The sequence below is a fragment of the Eublepharis macularius genome, chromosome 2 (assembly GCF_028583425.1).
Source record: "Eublepharis macularius isolate TG4126 chromosome 2, MPM_Emac_v1.0, whole genome shotgun sequence".
NCBI classification, from domain to species: Eukaryota; Metazoa; Chordata; class Lepidosauria; order Squamata; family Eublepharidae; genus Eublepharis; species Eublepharis macularius.
The window spans coordinates 123,480,796-123,505,444 of record NC_072791.1 but is presented as its reverse complement, the minus strand read 5'-3'; the positions used below and the strand labels follow the sequence as shown (position 1 = coordinate 123,505,444).

The 24,649-nt window shown below is 40.1% G+C and overlaps 1 protein-coding gene across 2 annotated transcripts in view; it reads right to left on the bottom strand.

Annotated features, from left to right (window-relative positions):
- Positions 1-21,309, bottom strand: part of STK33 (serine/threonine kinase 33) — a 198,404-nt gene extending 177,095 nt beyond the window's left edge. The window contains exon 1 of one of the 2 annotated variants that reach the window (XM_054971719.1): positions 21,223-21,309. The gene's annotated coding sequence lies outside the window, so the exon portion shown is untranslated. Of the gene's footprint in view, positions 1-20,922; positions 21,003-21,222 lie in introns of those variants that run through there. The other variant, XM_054971718.1, reaches the window with a different exon arrangement.
- Positions 21,310-24,649: the final 3,340 nt, after the last annotated feature.

Here is a 24,649-nt window from a genome sequence, read left to right as displayed (position 1 = left end):
TCTCCACTCTAAAAATGATAATCAATTAAGAGCAACATGGATTCAGTACCAATTCCACACCAAGGGTACTTCAAAGGCGAGAGGGGTTGCTATTTTAATATCAAAAAATGTTCAATTCACTTACAAAGCATCATTAAAAGACCCTAGGAGAAGATACATCTTTCTAAAAGGATTTATAGAGGGCCAATTAATCAAATTAGCTTCTATCTATGCACCTAACACTAACCAATTAGAATTTATAGAAGAAACACTCAAAACGTTAGCTGATTTTCAAGAAGGAGGAACCATAATTGGGGGAGATTTTAATTACGTTATGAATCATCACTTAGATAGAACTTACCTTCATAATAAAAAACCAAACAAAAAAAACAAGATACTCAGCTGAAATCTTAAAACAATTTCACATGGTTGATATATGGTGAGTGATGAATAAATCAGACAAAAACTATACTTACTTCTCACCCGTCATAATATTTACACCAGAATAGATTATATTCTCATTTTAGACAATTTAGTAAAGAAAGCACTACAAGCTGAAATAGGCAACATAGATTATTCTGACCATGCTTGAGTTAAATACACCGACAATGAAACTAGAAACTAAAAAAGAAAAATACTGGACATTTGACAAGAAGCTAATTTACAATAACAGCAGTACAGAGAAAATTCAGGGATATATTACTCAATATCTTAAGGAAAATCAAACAGACTCATTGGCCCCTCATATAATATGGGATGCCTTAAAGGCAGTGCTTCGTGGCCAATTAATATCCTTGGCAGCCTATATTAATAAAATCAAGAACTCCCATAAACAGGAAATTCTAAATAAAATTCATCAATTGGAGAAAATACATAAAGAAAACTGCAGTAAAAAGTATATTGTCAATTATTAAATGAACGTAAATTGCGAGAAACTATGGAATATAACCAAATTTAAAAAAATCTTTTGTTTTTAAAACAAAAAATATTGGGTTAATTCTCCTAGAACAATATGTAATATCTCATAGAAAGTAAAAGAGAAAAAAATAAATAAGATATATTAAAAGCATTCAGGACAATAATGGTTGCTTATACACTAAACAGAAATTGTACAGGTTTTCAGGTAATTTTACTTCAAATTATATTCTTCCAACTCCCCCAATAAAGATAAAATTAAAGAGTACCTGCAAAAGCATCAGGGAATTAAAAAATTAAAAGAAGTTCATAAACAAATAATGGAGAATCTGTTCACCCTACAAGAAGTCTTTATATTTCTGAATTTTTTATTTTTATTTAGGTCTATACCCATCCATATTCCTTCTAGACTAATTAAACAATGGCAATCAATCTTAAATTTTTGGCGCAGTTTAAATGCCCTAGGATAGCCTTCAATACTCTGAAAAAGAAGAGGTATCAGGGTGGTTTTAACTATCCAGATTTAGAACTTTATAACGTAGCTCTTAGACTTTCAAATATTATTTCTATCATCCAAGATATAGGCCAAAAAGACTGGATCAATACCCTTTCTCCTTTGAATCAATCTATATCAATATTGGATGTAATTTTGTCTAATCAAACTTTACGACCCCCAACAAGCAAACAGAATTTTTTTTTTACAGCAATCCTCAACATTTGGGACAACTACAAAAGTAAATTAATGCCGGAAATCTCTGTTTTTGACTTTATCTTCACATCAAAAATGGTCTATATCTCATACTCCACTTTCTATCTGGTATAAAAATCTTCAGAGATCTATAAGACTAATTGATCTAGCTATGAAAGATGGTATACTAGAGAAGTCTGAACTAGAAACCCAAGTTTCTGTTGATATCCCTTGGTTTCTTTATTTTCAAATTAAATACTTCTTGAACAATCTAAGCACAAAAGAAATAATGACCAAACCTAAAACAGATCTAGAACAACTTAATGATTTGTCAAATGGTATCCGTAAAGGTCTTATTTCTAAAATCTACAATATACTTATAAACCTTAAGACATCACAGATACCAATATCCCAACCAAAGTGGCAACATGATTGTGAACTAACATTGACAGATAAGGATTGGGACCAAGTATGGCGTTCAAAACTAGTCAATTCATCTGTTATTAATACTAGGCTCCAAACATGTAATATCATACATCATTGGTATCTAACGCCAAAAAACACTAGCAAATATTTCATCAAAAAAATCTCCATACTGTTGGGGAAAGTGTGGTGAATTAGGCATGTTCTCTCACTGTTGGTGGAGATGTAAGTATATAACAGAATTTTGGGAAATGATCTTTAATCAAATTTTCCTTATTACATCATACTCCATACCTTTCAAACCAGAATTGATTTTTCTAGACTATTGAGGAAATTTATCTATACCACCTATTCGACGTGAATTAATCACAACATTATTAGTGGCAGCAAAAACTGCAATAGCTTCGAAATGGAAGTCACAATCTCCCCAGTCTCTCAATCTATGGTACACAAACGTTTGAGAACAGTTAATAATGGAAAAGATAACGGAAAGCATATTGTTGCCAACAAATCCTTTATTATCATCGGACATACATAAAATGGAGTCCTTTTTAAAAAAAATTCTTTCAAAAAATGAGACATTATTATCCAGCCTGCCTTACAGAACAATTATTAACCTTGAAATATAATAGCTATACATTTTATAGAACTAAGCAGTATATGAAATCTTTAGTGTGATATAGTTGTTAATGTTACATTATGCACTAGAATTGTGAAACCTATTTCGTAAGTTTATTTGAATACTTTATTATTATTGTACATGTTTATTAGCACAATAAAAGTTTTTTTTTAAAGTTCAGTAGATCAGTGTGAAGACAATAAGAAGTCTTTACTGCAGTATGAGTTTATGCATAAGCCTACTTCATAAATTGAAATTAAATAGAAGGCTTTAAGATTCAAGGCTAAAACAAACTAAAAAAAATGTAATCTCAAAGAAGCAGCTAGAGTAAACTCTCTACTGTGTTCCTGTGTCAGAAAATGAGGCGAATATTTGTTAGGTTGGAGGTAAGTTAAGGAAAACAACATACTTTAGAGGTGTTGGTAAACCATGTAGATTTCAGCACAAAAAATTCTTTATATTCCAGTGGGTTCTTTTCTCCTCAAAGGGGAAAAAATCAAAGCTATTATCTTTGTAGCTTTATCAGGAATAAAACACTGAAAAAGACAGCCTGCTGACCTTTTTTATCTCCAAACTTCAACTAAATTGTTTAACATTTAAAGGCTTGTTGCACGATAAGACAAATACTTTCAGTGAAGCTTTACTAAGACACCTGGGGTGCTCTAGCACATAATTTACCACAATATTGCTAAAGGCAGAAAAGAAAATGCTGAAAGCTACAGACAGGATAAGAATTTTTTTCAAATGAATGTGAGAGCTTATTATGAACAAAGAAATATGCAGCTAGTTATAAGAATCTAGTAGTGAGGCAGAAAGCATGATTGATTAGTTTAACTATCCAGAAACAAGTACTGCATAAATACTTATTATGTGCTACATTTTAAAAATCTGATTTTTTAAAAAAAGGAAACAGAACTGTAACTGTCAACCTTATACAGCCTAATACAACTCAGTTTGTCATATTCACTTAGTAAAACAAGGTGTTACTTGTTTCCACAAGGTGGCAGTTTTGTACCATACTTTCTTGGTACAGTCACATTCAACTAACTTGTTTTTCAATATATATATATATATATATATATTGTTCGTGCAAAAAATAAAGGTTTCTGTCATTTACAATTCAGAGTCATGTAAGAAATGCTCTAAAATATTTCACTCCTATAACTCTCTTTGGTAAAATGAGTTTATATTATAACTGCATAGGTTTTAAAGGCATTGTTCTTTCCAAATCATTCACGAATTCAAAGAAAATCTGGAAATATACCAGCAAGTAGCCAGTGAGACCAGTTTATCTGCAGCATGTTGTACAATGTCCTTAACTAAATCCAAAGGTCCTTCTTCTCAAAACATGAACCAGTCAACAATTCAGAAAGTAAATGTATTAAGCTGTAAATCAATATCGTGCAAAGTGCTAATGTTCTAAGTAGCAATAAATGTATTTTCTGAAATTACATACAAATAATACAAAGCATTAATATATACATATACTCCCATCAGCTGTTAGAGTAAAGAATTGCACATAACAAGTATCATCTAATCATAACACACCCGGAAGGATAAGGCTGTGTGAGTCTCTGCAGAACGCAAGTCCCTTTCCAAGGTCTGTGGTGTTCACAGTAAGATAAGTGATATGTTTTCCAAGTCTCAAAGAATGTAATCCTCAATTCAACGATGCTGTATGAGGTAGGTGTGCAACAAAGGCAGACTTTCTTTTGACCATCAGGTCAATTAATGTTACCTGTCACACCATTATAAATCTGCTGCTGAAACTAACCAAGTTAGGAAACTTGCTTGTGGAATTTAATCCGAAGAAGAGTTTCCTTGGAACAATAGATCCAGAGGAGTTAGCAGTATTAGTCTGTAGTTGCAAAACAATAAAGAGTCCAGTATCACCTTTAAGACTAACCAACTTATTTGTAGCATAAGCTTTCGAGAACCACAGCTCTCCTCGTCAGATGCAGTTGGTTAGTCTTAAAGGTGCTACTGGACTCTTTACTATCTTGGAACAACAGTTGCAGCAAAATATGGCTAGTCTTGGTGACAATGAACATCTCAGCTAGAGCACCTGATGAAGTTATGGCCATGCAGTGTGATTTGAGGGTTTCCCTCTTAAGCTCAACAGCAGCTCATGAAAGCAAATGATGCTCAAGAGGGAAGTCATAGCATAAATGTAAAGGGTGTGAAGGGCAAAATCGAGTTACAAAGTTAACCAGAGCAAAGGAGAACAATCTCCCCATTACTTTTCTGATTAAGGTGAAAGATCTTCCTCTCTTGTAGAAGTTACCTACTCCTGTCGCTTCCCCACCCTGCTCCAAGTTAAAATTCCATGTGAAGAGGACTTTAGCAAATAAAGGATTTTTAAATCCCTGATTTAGTCAGGCTGATTTTATAGCCTGCTGTGAACATTCCCACAGACAGTGAAAATGACTATCTACTGAAAATTAGATAACATAATTAGTTCATAATTCAAAAGCAATGAGAAAATGATTAACAATCTTAGTCTATTGCCCTTGTGTCTTACAACCTAGTAGCCATTTCATTTCAACAAGTCAGAAGGGGTTTTAGAATTAAATTTATACAATTTAATAAATTCATAGACTAAAGTGATCTAATATAATTTAAAAAGTGGTTGAAAATCTTGCCAAAAATCATGTAAGGTAGGAAATAAGGGGTGAACTTTGCAAAAATATGTGTCTATGAAGAGCAGTGAATACTCTGTAAATACTGTCAGAGACAGAGCATACTATGTTGTTTTATAATAGAGGAATATATTTGTCAAAACTGATCAATACAATATATAACTATAAAATGCTAATAGTGACCACTGCACATTGCAACTGTAAGTGGTTCCTCCACTAGATGATCAGAACAATCCATAAAAGCTTAACTGAGATTTAATCATAAACAGACAACCAAAATTACACATAAGCAAAATTATACAGCAAGAGCTATATACTCCATGGTTCTTTCTACCACAAATAATTCCTAGTCTTATTTAAAGGCACTAATTTTCAAGAGTAATTTTTATGATATAATAAAGCCAAATGTTAAAAAAAGAAGTTAGTGTTTTTCACAATAAATTTAAAATGTAAACATTAGTAAATCTATATATCTAAATAGGCATGTGTGCCCTCCCACGAGCAGACCAAAAAAATCTTCATAATGGCTACCCAGGGCTACAGCAAAGTCTTCTGCAAGCCCATGAGAGCACTTAGGTTTGCTGGGGTGGTAGCTTTTTTAAAAAGGGGGGGGGGAATAAAAAAAAACTTTGACAACCTAATCTTACACAATGGACTCTCAAAATCTCATACACCATTTTGCATTCTTATGGCAATTTTTAACAACAATGCTGAGAACCAAGTCTCATGGGAAAAGTGCCAGAGGATATGCAGAAGGGTTTCATGCTCTCTTCCAAACATCAGGAATCCTACTTGGCACACAGTACATGGGAGGCGTGTAATAAACCCTTCTGGAGATTACCCAGCACTTCCTACTCAAGCCAGAAAACGCAGTCGGAAGAGGAGAAAAATGGAGCGAGCAGACAGGGGAGCAGAGTTCAGGGAAAGGGGGAAGTGTGTGGAGCCAGCAGAGGGAGTATAGCCAGGACAGAAGAGTGGGATTTCCCTTCCTTCATGGATATGGGTAAGGGGAAGGAGGAAAAGCAGAGGAAGGAGGATGGGAAAGTAGGAGCCAATGGAGGGAATGTGTCCTCTCAGGTCCCTCTTTTGTTTGTCCTAATACTGTGAGGGATCATAGAAAGGCTGCTTTTTGTACAAATTCTTCAGATCAGTAACATTCATCATGAGAAATTCAACCATCATTTTGACACTGTAGTTTTTGTACATTTGATAAGAACATTTTAAATATTTATTTTTAAAACAAAAACAATATTGCTTTTCTCAAAGTTGGGGTTACAAAAATGACACAGTGATTTATAGAAAATGAAGACCTGACTCAAACACAATTATTATATTAATTATAATGGACTCCTTTGCAACAAGGGTATTGTCTATATCTAACAAATTATATTCTAGGGCAAATGCTATGGTATAAGAATAGGCAACATACAGCATTGTGGTTTTGTCTAGGATGTAGCACAGACCTCAGATGTAACACCTATACACAAGCCTTATTATGCATCTCAAGCATTTTATTCTGCCAAGCCAAGAAACCTTTAAATTTGTCATCCCTAGTGTGAACAGAAACAGGATACACCCTTTATTTCAGCCCTGTACTCCTAGTGCAAGCCAAGCCACAGGCAAATTGGAATAAATAGCTAAGGTGCTGCTGAGGAAGAAAACTCTGCTAAAGTTTCTGATCCTGATCACAAAGGATGGGGGAGGGGGCTTACAAGATACTGCTTAGGTCTTATGTCATACTCGAGTGAATCACTGAGTGGAGTCCCATTTGCTTAGTTCAAAATATGGACCCTGTTAAAAGTGTGTTGCTTACAAGCGCATACTAAAATAAGGACATACACAAAATGTTTTTGATTTGGTTTATTTTATAAAATATTTATTCTTCATATCTGTGTTTTAGTTATTATATCTATTTGCTTTCTTCATTGTATTATTTGTTTCCATTCATTTCAGTGGAAAACACATTTTCTACTGTAACTCCCCCATCCAGTTTTTATGAATTGTAACCCCCAACAACAAACCCAGGCACCCAAGGGATTGCTCCTGTCCGATTTTAGATAAATAGAAGAAAGCATAGCCATGTTATGGGCAGTATTCCCTGTTCAGTGTGAACAGCCAGCCATGACAATATTAGCATGTGAGGCAGTCTATTTTTAAACAACAGAGCATCTGGGGGGGGGGGCGGGCTGCATGGACACAATGCCAATTTACAATGTACAATTCTTGAAAAAAAGGAAGAGGGGATCAACCTGAACTGCAGCCCTCTGGAATTCTGGTTTCATCCAAGTCGTCCTCCAGAGACGTGTTAGCACTGACTTGATAATGGTCCTGTGTGGCTTAATGAAAAGAAAAAAGGAAATTAACAGCTTAACTTTTCTTAAGAGGTAGACATTAGGTGTAATTTTGAATAAGATAACTCATGTTAATGGGAACTTACCAACAGTGGCTGGCATTGAGCAATGAATGTGGTCTGGGTTAAACATCAGCAAATCATGAGAGAACAGATCTCTGTTCTTCCAGATTTGTTCTTTAGACTTCATCCACCATCTGAAAATTTAGGCATTGGGCACTTAGGCTTCACAGGTGCATCTCATCGAAGAATACGATTCAGTTCCTTGTAGAATATGCGTATTGCAGGATACATTACCAGAACAGTTGCTGTGGACCGCAACATGCTTATATTCAAGTTGCAGGGTTTTGGTATTTGTCCTGCACTCCACCCTGGCTGGACATCTGCTTGGCAAACATTTCAAAACCATCAGTGCTCCTGTGCAAAGTATGCAACACCTCTTGTACATTTTCCTCCCTCCAGAAAGTAAGCAGATCTATAGTCTCCTTCTTAAGCCAGGACACTCTATAGGACTTGAGCAGCCTTGCTCTGAGCTGATTTTTGTTTAAATTCACCAGCAAGGCAACCAAAAGAAAATAGAAGTTCTCAGTGTTGTGCTCAATATGGTGCTTGTATGACCAAAGTTACCACCCACACATAGTAGTAGTAGTAGTAGTAGTAGTAGTAGTAGTAGTAGTAACTCGTATATACTGCTCTTCTAGATAGAGCCCCACTCAAAACTGTGAACAAAGTCAGTGTTATTATCCCCACAATACTGCTGGGGAGCTGGAGCTGAAAAGAGTGACTTACCGAACACAAGCTACCGATGTCATGGCAGTAGTGGGAATCAAACCAGAAAAGCACTGACTCATAACCTTAACACTTAACCACTATGCTACAGCAGCTCTATGATACTTGGCAGTGATTTGGTTGGCAGGGACAATGCAGGGGCACTGTTACGGAGACTTTTAGGCATGTGATTCTCTTGTGGGATGGTGAAGGAAAACACATGTGCAATGCTGCTCTAAGTCCAAAGAAAGCACCACCACCCCCAATATAATTTATTATGATTTTTGGCAAGCTTGTTATGAGAGGGAAGGAGGATAGTGATGTATCTTTATAAGGAATATTTTAAAAAATGAAAAGGAAGATCAGAGTGATTCATTGTGATAAATATTGGTTACATGCTATAATGATTTTAATAAAGGTGTGTATGTGTCTTTAAATGCTTGGTGTGATACAGATGACATGCGGGGGTGAAAGAGAGGGATGAGTGAGTGATATGACTTGGTTGATGACTGAGTGGGCGGAGTGACTGCAGTTTTAGACTGAGAGTGGAAAGAAAAGATTCAGTCAAGGCAAGAGAGGCAAGCTGTGTGCAGCCTGAGCTTGTGTATGTTGTCTGAGAGAAATATAACCTGTGTGGTAGCCTGAACTGTGTGTTGTGAAAGAACATTCAGTCAGGAGAAAGCAGGCAAACTGTGTGTGAAGCCTGAGAGAAGATCTGTGTGACTGGGTCTAAGTAAAGTAACTTTAAGAATTGAGAATAACTCTTTTGAAACCATCAAGTTTTAGAAATAATATGAAACCGATACGCTTCTTATAAAAATAAAAGTTTACTTTGGTTTTTTTATATCCCAGAGTATCTGTCATTCCTATATCCCATTCCATTCCTCAGGGCCACATAGTACCACGAAAAAGCCTGACCCTTGGGTATGTTATTAAAGGAGAAATTTAAATAAAATATCTTAGAATATAATATTCATGGTGGCAGCAATCTACACAGAGGGTGTAAGAGAAAGATTAAAGGTAAAATCTACCCAAGAAAAAGAAAGGGTTGTGACACGTGCAATATGTTCTCCTCAGTGGAAAATGCCCACCCCCACTAATAACATTTTTAAATGGAAAAATATTTCCTAGCCACTTATAGCAATATCTCTATAAGGCAGCAGATTTTTTAAAAATGAAAAGGAAGATTAAATCCAATGGCTGCTAGAAAAAGTGGTGCCAAGCAATGTCTGCTGAAATGGACAATGCCCCCCTTAAATAAAGTGCTGCCTAAATTAGCATGTTATCCTACTATTAAAAAGGCTAACCATGTTCCAGACAACTTACTTCCTATCCTGGTGTGCCTCCAGAGAGCACTGCTGTGGAGGGAAGCCCAGAAGAGGCAGCCCATCCCTCCGAGAGTGCGCTGTGGTGGGAAACCCAGGGCGGGATCAGGTGCGGAGCAGGCGGCAAAGCCTGGCCCTCCACCTTCATCCAGCTTCATCACATAGCTGGGCTCAGGAGCAGAACAGGTGGCAATGCCAGCCCCCTTTCACCCAGCTGGGATCAAGAGCGGAGAAGGTAGCAATGCCCACCCGCCACCCTGACCCAGCTGCCATCAGGAGCAGAGCAGGTTGCAATGCCCTCCCCTCGCTTTCACTCAGCTGGGATCAGAATGGAGCAGGTGGCAATGCTCTCTCCCTGCCTTCACTCAGCTGGAATCAGGCGCAGAGCAGGAAGTAATCCCCCCTCCGACTTCACCCTGCTGGGATCAGGAGTGGAGCAGGTGGCAATGCCCGCCCCTACCTTCACCCAGCTAGGATCAGGTGTAGAGCAGGTGGCAATGCCAGCCCCCCTTCACCCAGCTGGGATCAGGAGTGGAGTAGGTGGCAATGTCCACCCCCCACCTTGACCCAGGTGCCATCAGGTGTGGAGCAGGTGACAATGCCCGCCCTCGCCATCACACGGCTGGGCTCAGGAGCGGAGCAGTTGGAATTGCTCACTCTCCCGACTTCACGCAGCTGGGATCAGGAGCAGAACACATGGCAATGCCAGTCCCCTTTCACTCAGCTGGGATCAAGAGCGGAGAAGGTGGCAATGCCCACCTGCCATCCTGACCCAGCTGCCATCAGGTGCGGAGCAGGTGGTGATGCCCACCCCCCACCATCACTCAGCTGGGATCAGAGCAGAGCAGGTGGCAATGTCCACACGCACCCTTCACCCAGCTGGGATCAGGTGAGGAGCAGGAGGCAATACATGCCCCCCCCCGCCTTCACCCAGCCTGGATCAGGAGATGAGCAGGTGGCAATGCCCTCCCCCTGCCATCACACAGCCAGGATCAGGAGCGGAGCAGGTGGCAATGCTCGCCCTCCCCAACTTCACCCAGTTGGGATCAGGAGCAGAACAGGTGGCAATGCCTCCCCCCCCGCCTTCACCCAGCCTGGATCAGGAGCGGAGAAGGTGGCAATGCCTGCCTGCCACCTTAACCCAGTTGGGATCAGGCACGGAGCAGGTGGGGATACCTGCACCACGCCATCACCCAAACAGGACCAGGCATGGAACAGGAGGCAATGCCCCTTCACTCAGCCAGGATCAGGAGCAGAGCAGCTGGCAATGCCCTCAACCCCTCCGCCTTCACCCAGCTGGGATCAGACACAGAGCAGGAGGCAATGACCAACCCTCTTCACCAGGTTGGAATCAGGAGCAGAGCAGGTGGAAATGCCCGGCCCCCCCTCACCCCATCAGGATCAGACGCGGAGCAGGCAGCAATGCCAACCCCTCTTCACCAAGCCAGAATCAGGAGCAGAGGAGTAGCAATGCCTGCCCCTCGCCTTCACCCGGCCGGGATCAAGCATGAAGCAGGTGGTAATGCCCGGCCCCCATTCACCCAGCCTGGATCAGAAGTGGAGCAGGTGGCAATGCCTGTTCCCCCTTCAACCCACCAGAACCAGGCACGGAGCAGGAGGCAATGCCTGCCCCCCCTTCACCCTGTCAGGATCAGACACGGTCCCAAAATATAGAGCAACACGGTAATACTGCTATCAGACAAGAAAAAAATCCCCGTGTACTATAATGTCTCCACAATCAACAATAAAGCATGTATTATTGTCTCCACAATTATTTATTCACCAGTATATAAGGGGTATATTAAACAACTTGTATTTCAAATTATTTCTCTTAGCACATTCAAGAACTGTACCACATATTGCACTCCCCCTCGACCTCAATCATATAGGCATTTCAGACGTCCTGTAATTAATCTATTAAAGTGTCGCGTGCTCCAAGTGCTATAATTAACACAATTAAAGTGCATTTACTGGTCGGGCATCCTATGACACTACTTTTCCTATACAGGGTTTAAATTGCCTTGTTCACAATTATAATATACAGTCACAATATAGGTACAGTCCAAGAATAATTCCAGACACTGTGGGTGTCACAGCTCGTGAGTAGACCTATGTCCTTCCAATATGCGTTGTAAACTCTGTGACTGAGTTCTCTAACGGACGGTCCAGATCCTTGTAAGGTCCGTTTCCAAAATTCTTTTTCAAAGAGCACAGTAGCTGGAAAAACATACATAGTCATAAAGAATCCCTGAGTATCTAATATTTGCAATAATACATCCATGGTACAATATACTCACTCAGAGATTCTTGCAATTAACCTTCCATATCCCCTTCTAGTATTCCAATTACTTCCATCTGTATCTTGTTAGCTAGTAACCGTTTTATCCTCTGAACGTAATCCACGCCCCCATCGTATAGTTATTCTATCTTAAAGTGATATTATTCCCATAAGTAATTATAAGAAACACGTATAGTCGTTGGCTATATTCAAGCCATTAGGTATGAGAGTATTGAGTTTATATATCCAAAAGGTTTCTTTTTGGTGCAGTTCCCTAGTAGCAGTCATATATTCTCTCTTTCGAGTCTTGAACAGCACGGTAAATAACATCTCCATGTCACTATGTTTTCTCTCCAAATAATGTTGGACCATGGGTGCCTCTAACACGTTATTCTTTATTCTGGACTGATGTTCACCAAGCCTTGTTCTAATGGAGCGTGTGGTACTTCCTACATATAATAGACCACACGGGCATTTCAAAACATACACTACCCCCTCAGTGCCACAGTTAACAAATTCATTTGTAGTCCTTAATCCTGACTGTTTCAAATCTTCTGTAGTCATTATTAGGGAGCATTGTTTACATCTCCCACATTTGTATACACCCCTCGGCAGTCCTATGTTTCTGATGCCAGTATCATAATTTAAATCCGAATGTATGATCTGGTCTTTGATGTTCCGGGTCCTCCTGAAGGCTACCAATGGGGGAGTCTCACAGCCTGGGATATCATTGACAAGCGGCCAGTATTTCAAGATTGCCCTGCGGATGGCATTTGCTTTCTCACTATAGTCAAGAACACCCACGATACGGTCTCCGGTCGTTCGTACCTTCGGTCTAAGTAATTCTTCTCTGGTCGTTTCATCAGCACGTCGTCTTGCTTGCAATAACACCCTATCTGGGTAACCCCGTTGCTTCAGATGTTCTTGCAATATATTACTTTGGAGAACATAATCAGCATTACTAGTAGAATTTCTTTTAAGTCGCAGGAATTGTCCAAAGGGTAAGTTGGCCCTTAGATGTCCGGGATGAAAGGATCTATAATGGAGTAATGAATTTTTATCTGTTTGTTTCTTAAAAGGTCTTACCGCCAGGGTCCCATCCTCCCCCTTATATACTGTCACATCCAGATAATTCACAGACTCCCTACTTGTGCTCCAAGTGAACTTTATATTGGGATGTATACTGTTCATCCATTCCCCCAATTCTTGGATGTTGACATTTTCATTTGTCGCTAGGAAGAGATCGTCAATAAAACGAACAAATATGATGATGTCTTTCCAAAATGGATTGGTTACAGGATTACAGAAATAGTCCCTTTCTAGCCGTCCCATAAACAGATTCGCTATACATGGTGCTGCAGAGCATCCCATCGCGACCCCTCAAAGCTGGATGAAAAATTGGTCTTCTACTCTAAAGTAGTTGTTTTCTAATATTATTTCCAAAAGTGATGTCAAAAAGAAAGTGGGTGGGCGCAGACACTCTCTTTGATCTAAAGTTTCCATTACCACTAGGCGTGCCTCTTCATGCGGAATATTAGTATACAGTGAGGCAACATCCAGTGTTGCTAATATCGCCCCTGCTGGTAATTTGAAGCCCTCAAACTTCTTGACAAAGTCCCCCGTGTCCAGTAAAAAAGTCGGTAGTTTTCTTACAAAGTCCTGGAGAAAAAAATCCAAATATTTAGACAACGGTTCCAGGATAGAGTTGCTTCCCGATATAATTGGGCGACCCGGAGGGGGAAAACCTTCTTTATGGATTTTAGGCAATATATACATCACTGGTGTCCTGGGAGACAAATTAATTAAGCCTTTATGTTCCCGTTCTGTAATATGTCCCAATGCTAAAGCTTCGTCCACGGTTACCTTAATTAAAAAACCGATCTTCTTAACAGGATCATTGGGGATAGGTTTGTAGTCCAATTCGTTATTCAGTTGTCTCCTCACTTCCATCATATAGTCTTTCTTATCCATCACCACTATTGCACCTCCCTTATCAGCCTCTTTTATTATGATGGACCGATCAGATTGCAAATCTTTTAAAGCCATCCTTTCCCCCTTCGGCAGGTTGTTGTATCCAATACCTTCCCGGGCTTCTATATTGTCAATTTCCTTCAATAACATCTTCTCAAAAGTCTGGACACAGTGATTATTGACAACGGGATTATATGAGGAGCGTGTGGAAATGCCTGTTTCCTTTCTCTTAAATGCTGTACCACCAAAAACAATTTTCAGTTTAATTTGTCTTATTAGTTTAAAGACGTCTATCCTAGTTTGGAAATCATTATACCTGGGAGTTGGCACAAACCCGAGACCTTTATTTAAAGCCACTTTTTCTAAGTCCGAGAGAGTTCTACTTGAGAGATTAACCACTAGGTCAGTTTCCCTTGTTGGTGTCAGGTCCGTCTCCCTCTGTTGTGCCGGCCCCCTCGTAAAAAACAGCCCCTGCCTTCATAATTATGTGTCTTATTACCCGGCCGTACTGACATAGATCTAGTAGACATACCTTCTTCTAACGAGGTGTCAGTATCCTCTCCCTCTGTAGTCTCTACATCCGAGAACTGAGTTAAGGGGTTTGACTCAGTTCTCAGCTGATGAAACGACCAGAGAAGAATTACTTAGACCGAAGGTACGAATGACCGGAGACCGTATCGTGGGTGTTCTTGACTATAGTGAGAAAGCAAATGCCATCCGCAGGGCAATCTTGAAATACTGGCCGCTTGTCAATGATATCCCAGGCTGTGAGACTCCCCCATTGGTAGCCTTCAGGAGGACCCGGAACATCAAAGACCAGATCATACATTCGGATTTAAATTATGATACTGGCATCAGAAACATAGGACTGCCGAGGGGTGTATACAAATGTGGGAGATGTAAACAATGCTCCCTAATAATGACTACAGAAGATTTGAAACAGTCAGGATTAAGGACTACAAATGAATTTGTTAACTGTGGCACTGAGGGGGTAGTGTATGTTTTGAAATGCCCGTGTGGTCTATTATATGTAGGAAGTACCACACGCTCCATTAGAACAAGGCTTGGTGAACATCAGTCCAGAATAAAGAATAACGTGTTAGAGGCACCCATGGTCCAACATTATTTGGAGAGAAAACATAGTGACATGGAGATGTTATTTACCGTGCTGTTCAAGACTCGAAAGAGAGAATATATGACTGCTACTAGGGAACTGCACCAAAAAGAAACCTTTTGGATATATAAACTCAATACTCTCATACCTAATGGCTTGAATATAGCCAACGACTATACGTGTTTCTTATAATTACTTATGGGAATAATATCACTTTAAGATAGAATAACTATACGATGGGGGCGTGGATTACGTTCAGAGGATAAAACGGTTACTAGCTAACAAGATACAGATGGAAGTAATTGGAATACTAGAAGGGGATATGGAAGGTTAATTGCAAGAATCTCTGAGTGAGTATATTGTACCATGGATGTATTATTGCAAATATTAGATACTCAGGGATTCTTTATGACTATGTATGTTTTTCCAGCTACTGTGCTCTTTGAAAAAGAATTTTGGAAACGGACCTTACAAGGATCTGGACCGTCCGTTAGAGAACTCAGTCACAGAGTTTACAACGCATATTGGAAGGACATAGGTCTACTCACGAGCTGTGACACCCACAGTGTCTGGAATTATTCTTGGACTGTACCTATATTGTGACTGTATATTATAATTGTGAACAAGGCAATTTAAACCCTGTATAGGAAAAGTAGTGTCATAGGATGCCCGACCAGTAAATGCACTTTAATTGTGTTAATTATAGCACTTGGAGCACGCGACACTTTAATAGATTAATTACAGGACGTCTGAAATGCCTATATGATTGAGGTCGAGGGGGAGTGCAATATGTGGTACAGTTCTTGAATGTGCTAAGAGAAATAATTTGAAATACAAGTTGTTTAATATACCCCTTATATACTGGTGAATAAATAATTGTGGAGACAATAATACATGCTTTATTGTTGATTGTGGAGACATTATAGTACACGGGGATTTTTTTTTTGTCTGATAGGATCAGACACGGAGCAGGCAGCAAGGCCTGCCCCCTTCACCCAAATGGAATCAGGCGCAGAGCAGGAGACAATGCCTGCCCCCCTTCACCCCGCCAGGATCAGTAGTGGAACCAGGAAAGAGCTGTTCCGGGGCACAAGACAACCAACAAAATACAGGAACCCCCGAAGTATGCAATCACCAAATATAAACAATTATTTGTATATTTTTAAAGTGCAAGAGTGCTCAATGAAATTAATTCAATTTATAAATATACAAAAGCATTCCATATGTAACAATATCCAATGGTGGGATCACAGACAATGTTCAATATTCAAGAGCAATATTCCAAGAGTACATACATTCAATTAAATAGAATTCAAAAATTCGAACTGCTTGAAAAATGTCCGTAAAGGAGCAGAAGCTTGCCGAAGTTATGTTGATTCAAAATAGTTCACGCCGCCTTCTGCATGATAAATGCCGCCTACAGGTTTCGCCGGCATGTAAGGAGTCCAGTCCTGTTTCGCACAAATAGCTTCTTTGCAGGCAAAACAGACTATTTAGCCTATATATCCACTGTGATTCGAGTTGCAGTAATTTACGTTGGGCATTTGGATACTTTGTTTGCAAAACTTGCAAAAATCACTCTAAGGTCTGCTTTGGAATCATGATGCTGTACGAAGTGTTCAACTAGGGGCGCTTCTGTAATTCCATGCCGTATCCACGAAAGAGGTTCTTGAATATGAACCTTGAGTGGACAAATTGTGCTACCCACATACATTAAAAGGCAACTGCACTGAATTAAGTACACCACATAAGACATCTTACAATTGGAAAAAGCATTCGAATATAATGGGGTTTGTAATGGGGTTGATGATATCTGAGATTTTTATGGTGAATGGGCAGATGTTACAACCCCCACAGGGGAAGTGACTCCTGGGGAATTGATCACTAGCAACAGTTTCCTCCATAGCTGAATGTACTATCATATCTTTTAAATTTCTTGTCCTCCTGAAACCTGTAGATGGCGCTAATTCACAACCCTCTATATCAGATACTAAGTGCCAATGCCTCTGTATAGACTGACTCCATATGGGCTCAATAATGTTTTATATTTGAGTTGTTACTTGTAACTCCCCTTTAGGATTGTAGGCGGCGGTCTCTTTAAATCAGACAAGAAATAAAAGGGTAGGAAGGGTTACACCCAGCTACGATGCTAGATCGTCCAGAACAAACTAAAATGGTGTATTGATTGTAGTGTTTGCTGTGAGTAGATTACTTACGTATTTCGTACTATGTTGCATTATGAATATGTACAATTAATGTTTAGTAATCACTGGATTATATAACAGAAGTTTTGCCTGTAAAGAAGCTATTTGTGCGAAACGGGACTGGACTCCTTACATGCCAGCGAAACCCATAGGATCAGTAACGGAGCAAGTGGCAATGCCTGCCCCCCCTTCACCTTGCCGGGATCAAGAGTGGAACAAATGGCAATGCCTGCCCCCCCTTTACCTGGCCTGGAGCAGGAGTGGAGCAGGTGACAATGCCTGCCCCCCCTTCACCCAGCCAGGATCAAGAGCAGAGCAGGTGGCAGTGTCTGTCCCCCACCTTCACCCAGTTGGGATCAGTTACAGAGGTGGAGGGAATGCCCACCCTCCCTCCCCTTTCTACAGCCCGTTGAATTTTTTCCCACAACAGGCTTTGTTACTAGTAGCTCTATACTGCTAAAAGGTGCAAAGATTTTTTTTTTAAGTTCAGTGGCACATTGCACAGTAACGGGAGACAGGCAAACATATGGCATCACCTTGATAAACCATATAAAATAACCTTTGCCAAGGGAAAAAAAGATAGGACAGGGTGGAGAACTGCACAGAAGCTTCAAAATCACATTAAATATTACACTTGACTAGCAAATGTGCCTCATGCTGCATGCTCATAAACATTGGTGCAAAAGAAGTACTAAAAAGCCACAAAATAGATGTAGAAAGAGCAAATGACAGACAACTGGCAGATGTGTAAATCTGGGGGGAAACCAACACAGCTTGGAATACAAACCATAGCAATAACACCATGCAGAAAACCCCACATTATTGATTGCATAAAGAATCACTCTAGCAACTCTTTTCTGACCTCATAGCCCAAAGATGTGCACACAAAAGTACAACCACCAGAGGGAGTTTAAACATAAGAATGAAAAAGCAATTGCCAAAAAAATATAAAGAATCTTGAAAATATAAGGATATAAGAGTATTTTCACACAGAAGCTCCTAATTCCGCAGTCACTCCATTGGCTTCCCATCAGTTACTGGGTTCAATTCAAGACCATGACTATCACATTCAAAGCCCTTCATGGCTTTAGCCCCTCATATTTGTGCAACCGCCTCTCCCCTATGTTCTGCCACAGCAGCTTTGCTCATCTGGTCAGGGCCTTCTGCAGATACCACCCTGTAGTTTGGCAAAATCAACAGCTGCTTGCACACGTGTTTTATCTGTGGCAGCCCCCACTTTATGGAATGGCCTGCCTGAGGTAGTCAGAAAAGCCCCTCGCTTTCCACAAACTATGCAAAACTGAATTGTTCAGGAGGGCTTTCTATCCAATTTACAGGACTGTGTCATAAGAAATAGCTCAGAGAGATGCCTTGTTAGGGACGGGAATTAAATGCTATGCTATTGGGTACTGTCTGCTGATGTAGATATGCTCCTACTGGGGAGGAGTTTCCACAGTGCTACACATGCCATGAAAATGAGTTAAGCTTTGTTTCAGATAGATTTAATCTCTGTGCTTGGCTTTATGCTTGTTTAAAAATTTTCTGCTACCATTTCCCTATTGTATCTGTTTCCCTGAATGTCCTAACTAGAGATGGGCACGAACTGTGAAAATTTCGAACTGTGCGGTTTGTGGTTCGTAGCGTTTCATGAACTACAAACTTCCACAAACTTGCCTTGGTTCACAAACCAGTTCGTTTGGTTCATGAAAACGTCACTTCCAGGTCAGCAGGAGGTCTGCAAAGGACCCACCTACCCACCTGTTGCCTAGGAATCTGATTGGCGCCAGGCTGTCTGCAGTGACAAACCAAAATATGAACCAAACGAACCTGGCTATAATTCATCATGGTTTATGAGAAATGAGCTCCCACGAACTGTTAATTTGCTAACCACAAACTGGCCCAGTTCATGACGAACTTTGGTTTGTATTTCTGTTTGTGTCTGCCTCTAGTCCTAACTATTGTTCATTATTGTACTTTGCTCAGTGAATGTCCTAGCTGTCAGTTATATTGTATTTTCACTCACACTGTTGTAATTCACCTTGGATCTCAATGAGAAAGGCAGACCATATATAAATACGTCAATTGGGTACACAATGCAAATGTAAAAATCTACTGCATTCCTCTGCCCTACTTCTGCACATGCCTCTGCTCTACTTCTTCATGAAGTATCATCAAATATTAACTCAGACAGCATGCAACAGGTTCAGTAGCAATTTAGCCTCACGTGAACATTCTAGAGCTGTAATCCTATGAGCACTTATTAGGAGTAATCAAAACAAGACAGTAAAACTTACTTCTTAGTAAATATATTCATGATTGACTGTAAATCTGTTAGTCTTTTTGTCTGATTTAGACTACCTGTTAATTCCAATTTGAAATGCAGAGCGATAGTACAGGATACAAAACTATGATGTGCTCTTTATGGTTGGTGGAGAGTGCCATCAAGTCATAGCTGATTTATTGCAACCCCTGACAGAGTTTTCCTGCTGAGAGACTAACAGAACTGGTTTGCCAGTTGCCTGCCTCTGCAACCCTGGTCTTCGTTAGAGGTCTCTCATCTAATTACTAACCAAGGCCAACCCTGCTTAGCTTCTGAGATGTGACAAGATTGGGCTTGCCTAGACTACCCAGGTCAGGGTATACTTCTTATATAGAATTGCAATCTACAATAGAGATAGTTCATGTGGCTTCACAGACATCTAAGGCAGATTCTGAAACAAGGACCAAAAATCATATGTGCAATGTAAAGCATGAAGACTGTAATGCTGTCATAACTAGGCTTTTCTGAATGGCCATCAACTGACTCAGAACTGCAACAGGAGCACACTTAAAACCACCCTTCTGCTTTTTACAAGTTAGAAACTGAATACATTCATTCTACATTCTTAAAATCAACAGGAGAGGGGCTTAAAACTACTTTAATTAACAACTGTAAATTCTGTTAAGGTATACCTAACAATTATGTACTTCCCAGAATGCATAAAAGGGCTCCAAAATCCCAGAATGAAAACATTTAATGCTGCTAGCTAAGCATATGAATTTCTTTCTCAGTTCAGGACAAGATAGCTGAAACATCGTTGATAGATGTCATTAGATCAAAAGCCCTAGATCTAGTGAACTGGCTTTAGAGAAGACCACAACGACAAGGCAACAGTTCATTTTAGGTTGGAAACCCCTGAACCTGTGAAAACGCTATGTAAAAGAGAGCTCCTGTGGACATAGGACTGTGAGCTTTCTAAAAAAGCAACGCCCCATCATTTTGCCAGCTTTTTTGGCCAGGAAGTTCTTGCCTGTATCTTAACACCTATTGGCAGAACGTCCATATGCGAGGTTTTCCCCATCATTATTTCAGTTTAATCAAATTGGGTTTTTGCCTGTTATGCAACCGATAAAAAGGAGTCATGTCGGGGTGGGGGAGCTGGCAACCCTATGCAAATCTTAAATCAGTGAGCAAAGTTAAAATACGGCTTCTGCCTTTGCACCACTAGCATCCTTTTTTTCAAAAACCCATAAAATCTCTGTTGGAAAATGGTGACGCCCCCCGCCCCCCCGCCCCCCCGAACGGTATCTGTCTCTGTTCACATTACAGCGTATCCAAACACGTCGGGTCTGGGTCGAACACAGAGCTATTTAATGCAACAGAACTCACGGAGACTCAGGCGGCCAGGGTGACATTCATTCATATTCACAAACGCGGATCCCTGGCAGAAGCTGGGTGGTAACACTTCATGGGACCCAGTAACAAGAACCAAAAAGAGGCTGGGTTGCTCTACTCCCCCTCCCCCATGGAAACAGACCGCTGTGGGCGTCCTAACGCCGCCGGCATCCTCCGCGTCGTCATGGCAACCGGACAACTTGCTTCGCTTGTCCCCGCAACAGGGCCTGGTTAGCGTTAAAAGTTGGGGGATAGCCTGCTTGAGACCCTCCGTGCTAACTTGACGCCGCTCACCCGCTGCCCTTACGTGACGACGGCTCCTTCCAGCCTCCTCCGCCCTGGTGCTTTGCACTTGCAGAAACTTTTCGCCACAGTCACCAGCCTGGGGAACCACGGAGAATAGTGCGGCCGCGCGGGGACAAAATAATGCAGATCGCGGAGACGTTCCTCTTTTTCTTCCCCACACCCTGGCGGGGTGGGGCTGAGTGGACTTCCCCTGAGAGGGAGGAACTCTCTTTCTCTTCGCGCCCCCCCCCCGGGCCCCATGAACTTTTTCTTATTAAATTTTACAAAGACGCTTAATAACCTCAGTGGAGCTGCTTTTCCAGGACCTCCGTTTCTGAAGCTGTACTCTGTTACAGGTGCATTGCAGCCACTGTGATTCTTCCAACTCAATCCAGAAATTTAATCATCCGCAGAGTGACCCATTCTAAACTCACTGCATGGACAGGAGGCCTTTTGATTTCTCTGAGATGTATTGCTGTGAGGCAGTACTTCAGGAGGCTCTAGGTTCAAATTAAAAGATGGTATATTCAGTGGCTAGTAGTGGAAGTAGCAAGCAGAAAATCTGTCTTGGCACGCTACTCATGTTGAAGTTCCACAAATGAGATAGATCAAGATGGATAGCCTGTTAGTCTGTAGCAGTAGAAAACAGCAAGAGTCCAGTAGCACCTATAGGACTGAAGAAGTGAGCTGTGGCGCACAAAAGCTCATACCCTACCACAAATTTTGTTAGTCTTATAGATGTTACTGGCCTCTTGCTCTTTTCTACTTCCACAAAGGAATCTTTATATTCTGGTATTTTCTACTTCCCATAAGACACAAATGTCTTAAGGCTCAAATAAAGCTATAAACTGCAATCCTGGGCATGTTTATGTTCTGACATAAACCTGGTCATAGCCTTTTTAGGACTAGATAAAAAATGCTGGTAGGTGCTACAGAGAATTCTAATATCTCCCAATACACGTGTTCTTGCATAACCCCTATTCATTCCAGTAGGGATTACACAGGAAAACATTACAGCTTGTGCCCTATACCAAATTTGTCACAGTTTCCCACCCTGTCAGCTTTAATAGCATTCAAAATCTGTTACCCAAGGTAACCTTCCCTGTGGTAAGGACACTTATGCCTTTTAAACTTACTTCATAAATTACATTTTATCCTTAGCACAATAATCTTGCAAGCAAATCCTTATACAGAACCAATAGCACAATATTTCTTTTGGATAAAGAAAGAGGGAAAATAGGTATGTCTCACAACTTTTTAAAATAAGACTACGTGGGTTTCCTGTCCTTATATTACGTAACCTTTACATTAAAAATTAACAGCATTGAAGACTCACAGTTAAATGTGCAGTCCTTCAGGGGCTTTACCAGGTCAGATTGCAAATGCAAGATTACATATTTTAATGCTTTCTCATTTTTTTAATCTTCTTGCACAATTGGAAAGCACTTTTTGTAACATGATTAATGGAACTAAAATTAAAGACAGCAGGTTCCCTGAGGGAAATTGTTTCCAAGGAAACAGCTTTCAGCCTCACTCAGGACACAGCTCAGTTTTAAAAAGCATTGTTGAAAGCCTAACATTTGCTGAATCTTTCTTTATAACTTAACAACTGTGTCCAGAGAAGGCTATGTTTTCTCGTGGCTGTGTTTTTAAGTGTAGAAGAGAGATTTTTTGCTGAGGAAAGTTGTGTAGTGGTTAGAGTACCAGATTAGGATTTGGGGAGACCCATGAAAATTTGCTGGGTGAGTTTGAGACAGTCACACATACTCAGCCTAATCTAACTCCAGGGTTGTTGTGAGTGACTATAAACTGGAGAAGAGCAGAATGATGTAAGTTACTTTGGGTCCCCATTGAAGAAAAGGGCTGGGTATAAATGAAGTAATTAAATTAGTAAATAAAATTTTGCAAGCTGTAATCTCATAGGTATAAGAATCTCACAGCTATGATATACATAGTGCTATAAAATAGTGACAAAAATACAGGTCAGAGCTTGTCTTGATTTCAGTTTCCCTGTGGCTGGTTTTGCATTAGCATTCTTTACTGGAAGTGGTAGAAACAACTAACGTCACATATTTATTTTTTGGTTTGTGCCACCTCACCTGTACTGATCCAACTATTTCTGGTCTGCCACTTGGACTTTCAGGGATTGGTAATGACGCTGCATGGATTGTTTACATCAGGCCTGCTAAGTCTGGCACTTAAAAGTTCTCCATCTGTACAGCAGCAGTCAGACTACAAGTTGTATTTACTAGCATAGAAGAGCATTACTGAGAGTTTCATAAGCAAGAATGGTCACTGGACAATGGACTGTGGTAAGGTGACCTTATCTAAGGTCCAGTCTATTGTGAACCACTGCTGCACATTAAATAATGTATATTTACCCATGGTAAATAGAATGTTCAACATAAATTCCAACAATAATTAATCTACAATAAAAGAATTTCATTGTATGTTTACTAAAGCCTGCTATGGTAACAACAGTGATTGCATTGTAATATATAATTACTTAGCTGTTAAAATAAAAGAAAATAGTCAAGTTATTTCTCAATATAATAGGATGCAATAAACTATAGTGTTGTTATATGCTCCTCACTTCCCAAGCAATAAGTTCCTGTGGCAGTACTACCTGAATTGGTTCTCTTTAGAGAAGAAAAAGAGTATACTGGGGTTTGTTGGCATTTTTGTAAAACTTGACTTATATATAAACATAATAGCACAGAGGCACTCCTACAGAGCAGCAGATCCATTACCCCACATCAGATCCCTAGACAGGAAAATCCTGTGTCCCAAAGAGCACCAGTCAAATCATAGCAGTCTCTCTATGCTCCTCCCTGTGTTCCAACCTCCAACTATTACACTTACTATATAAATCTACATCTCACTTTCTAGTCCAAATAAAAGGGGGGAAATGAGAAAGCTAAAAAAAAAATTAGTATGCAGTTCTGTTTGCACTTGGATAAAGTCCCATTGAGACCAGTGGGATCAGCTTCTGAGTAGATATGCCTGGGGTTGGTACAACTCTCGTAGTGAATATCTCTTGAGACCATAAGAAACCATATAATCTTGACTTTAAAAAAATGGGAATTAATTATAGAAGACTTGCTTTAATAAAAGATCTTAGCTGCAAAGCTTAAGTCAGCTGTAGATTTTTATTTTTTTTAATTCAAATAAAAATGTATCCTGTTGCTTCACCATAAAAAAATTATAAGAAGGTTGTATTTCTACACTTCGTGTACACCATATTTCCATAATACCTGGTTTTAAGTGATTCTGGCAACAGAGATGTTCTGGTCCAAGCTGTAGGCTAAACATCTGTGAGGACATAAGACATACATGGTACTCCTAGTTTATTGCTAAGAGTATTCCATTTTTTCTTATAACCACCTGGAATGTTATAAACATTCTCTGATGTTAAATATGTTGATGCTAGAGTTTA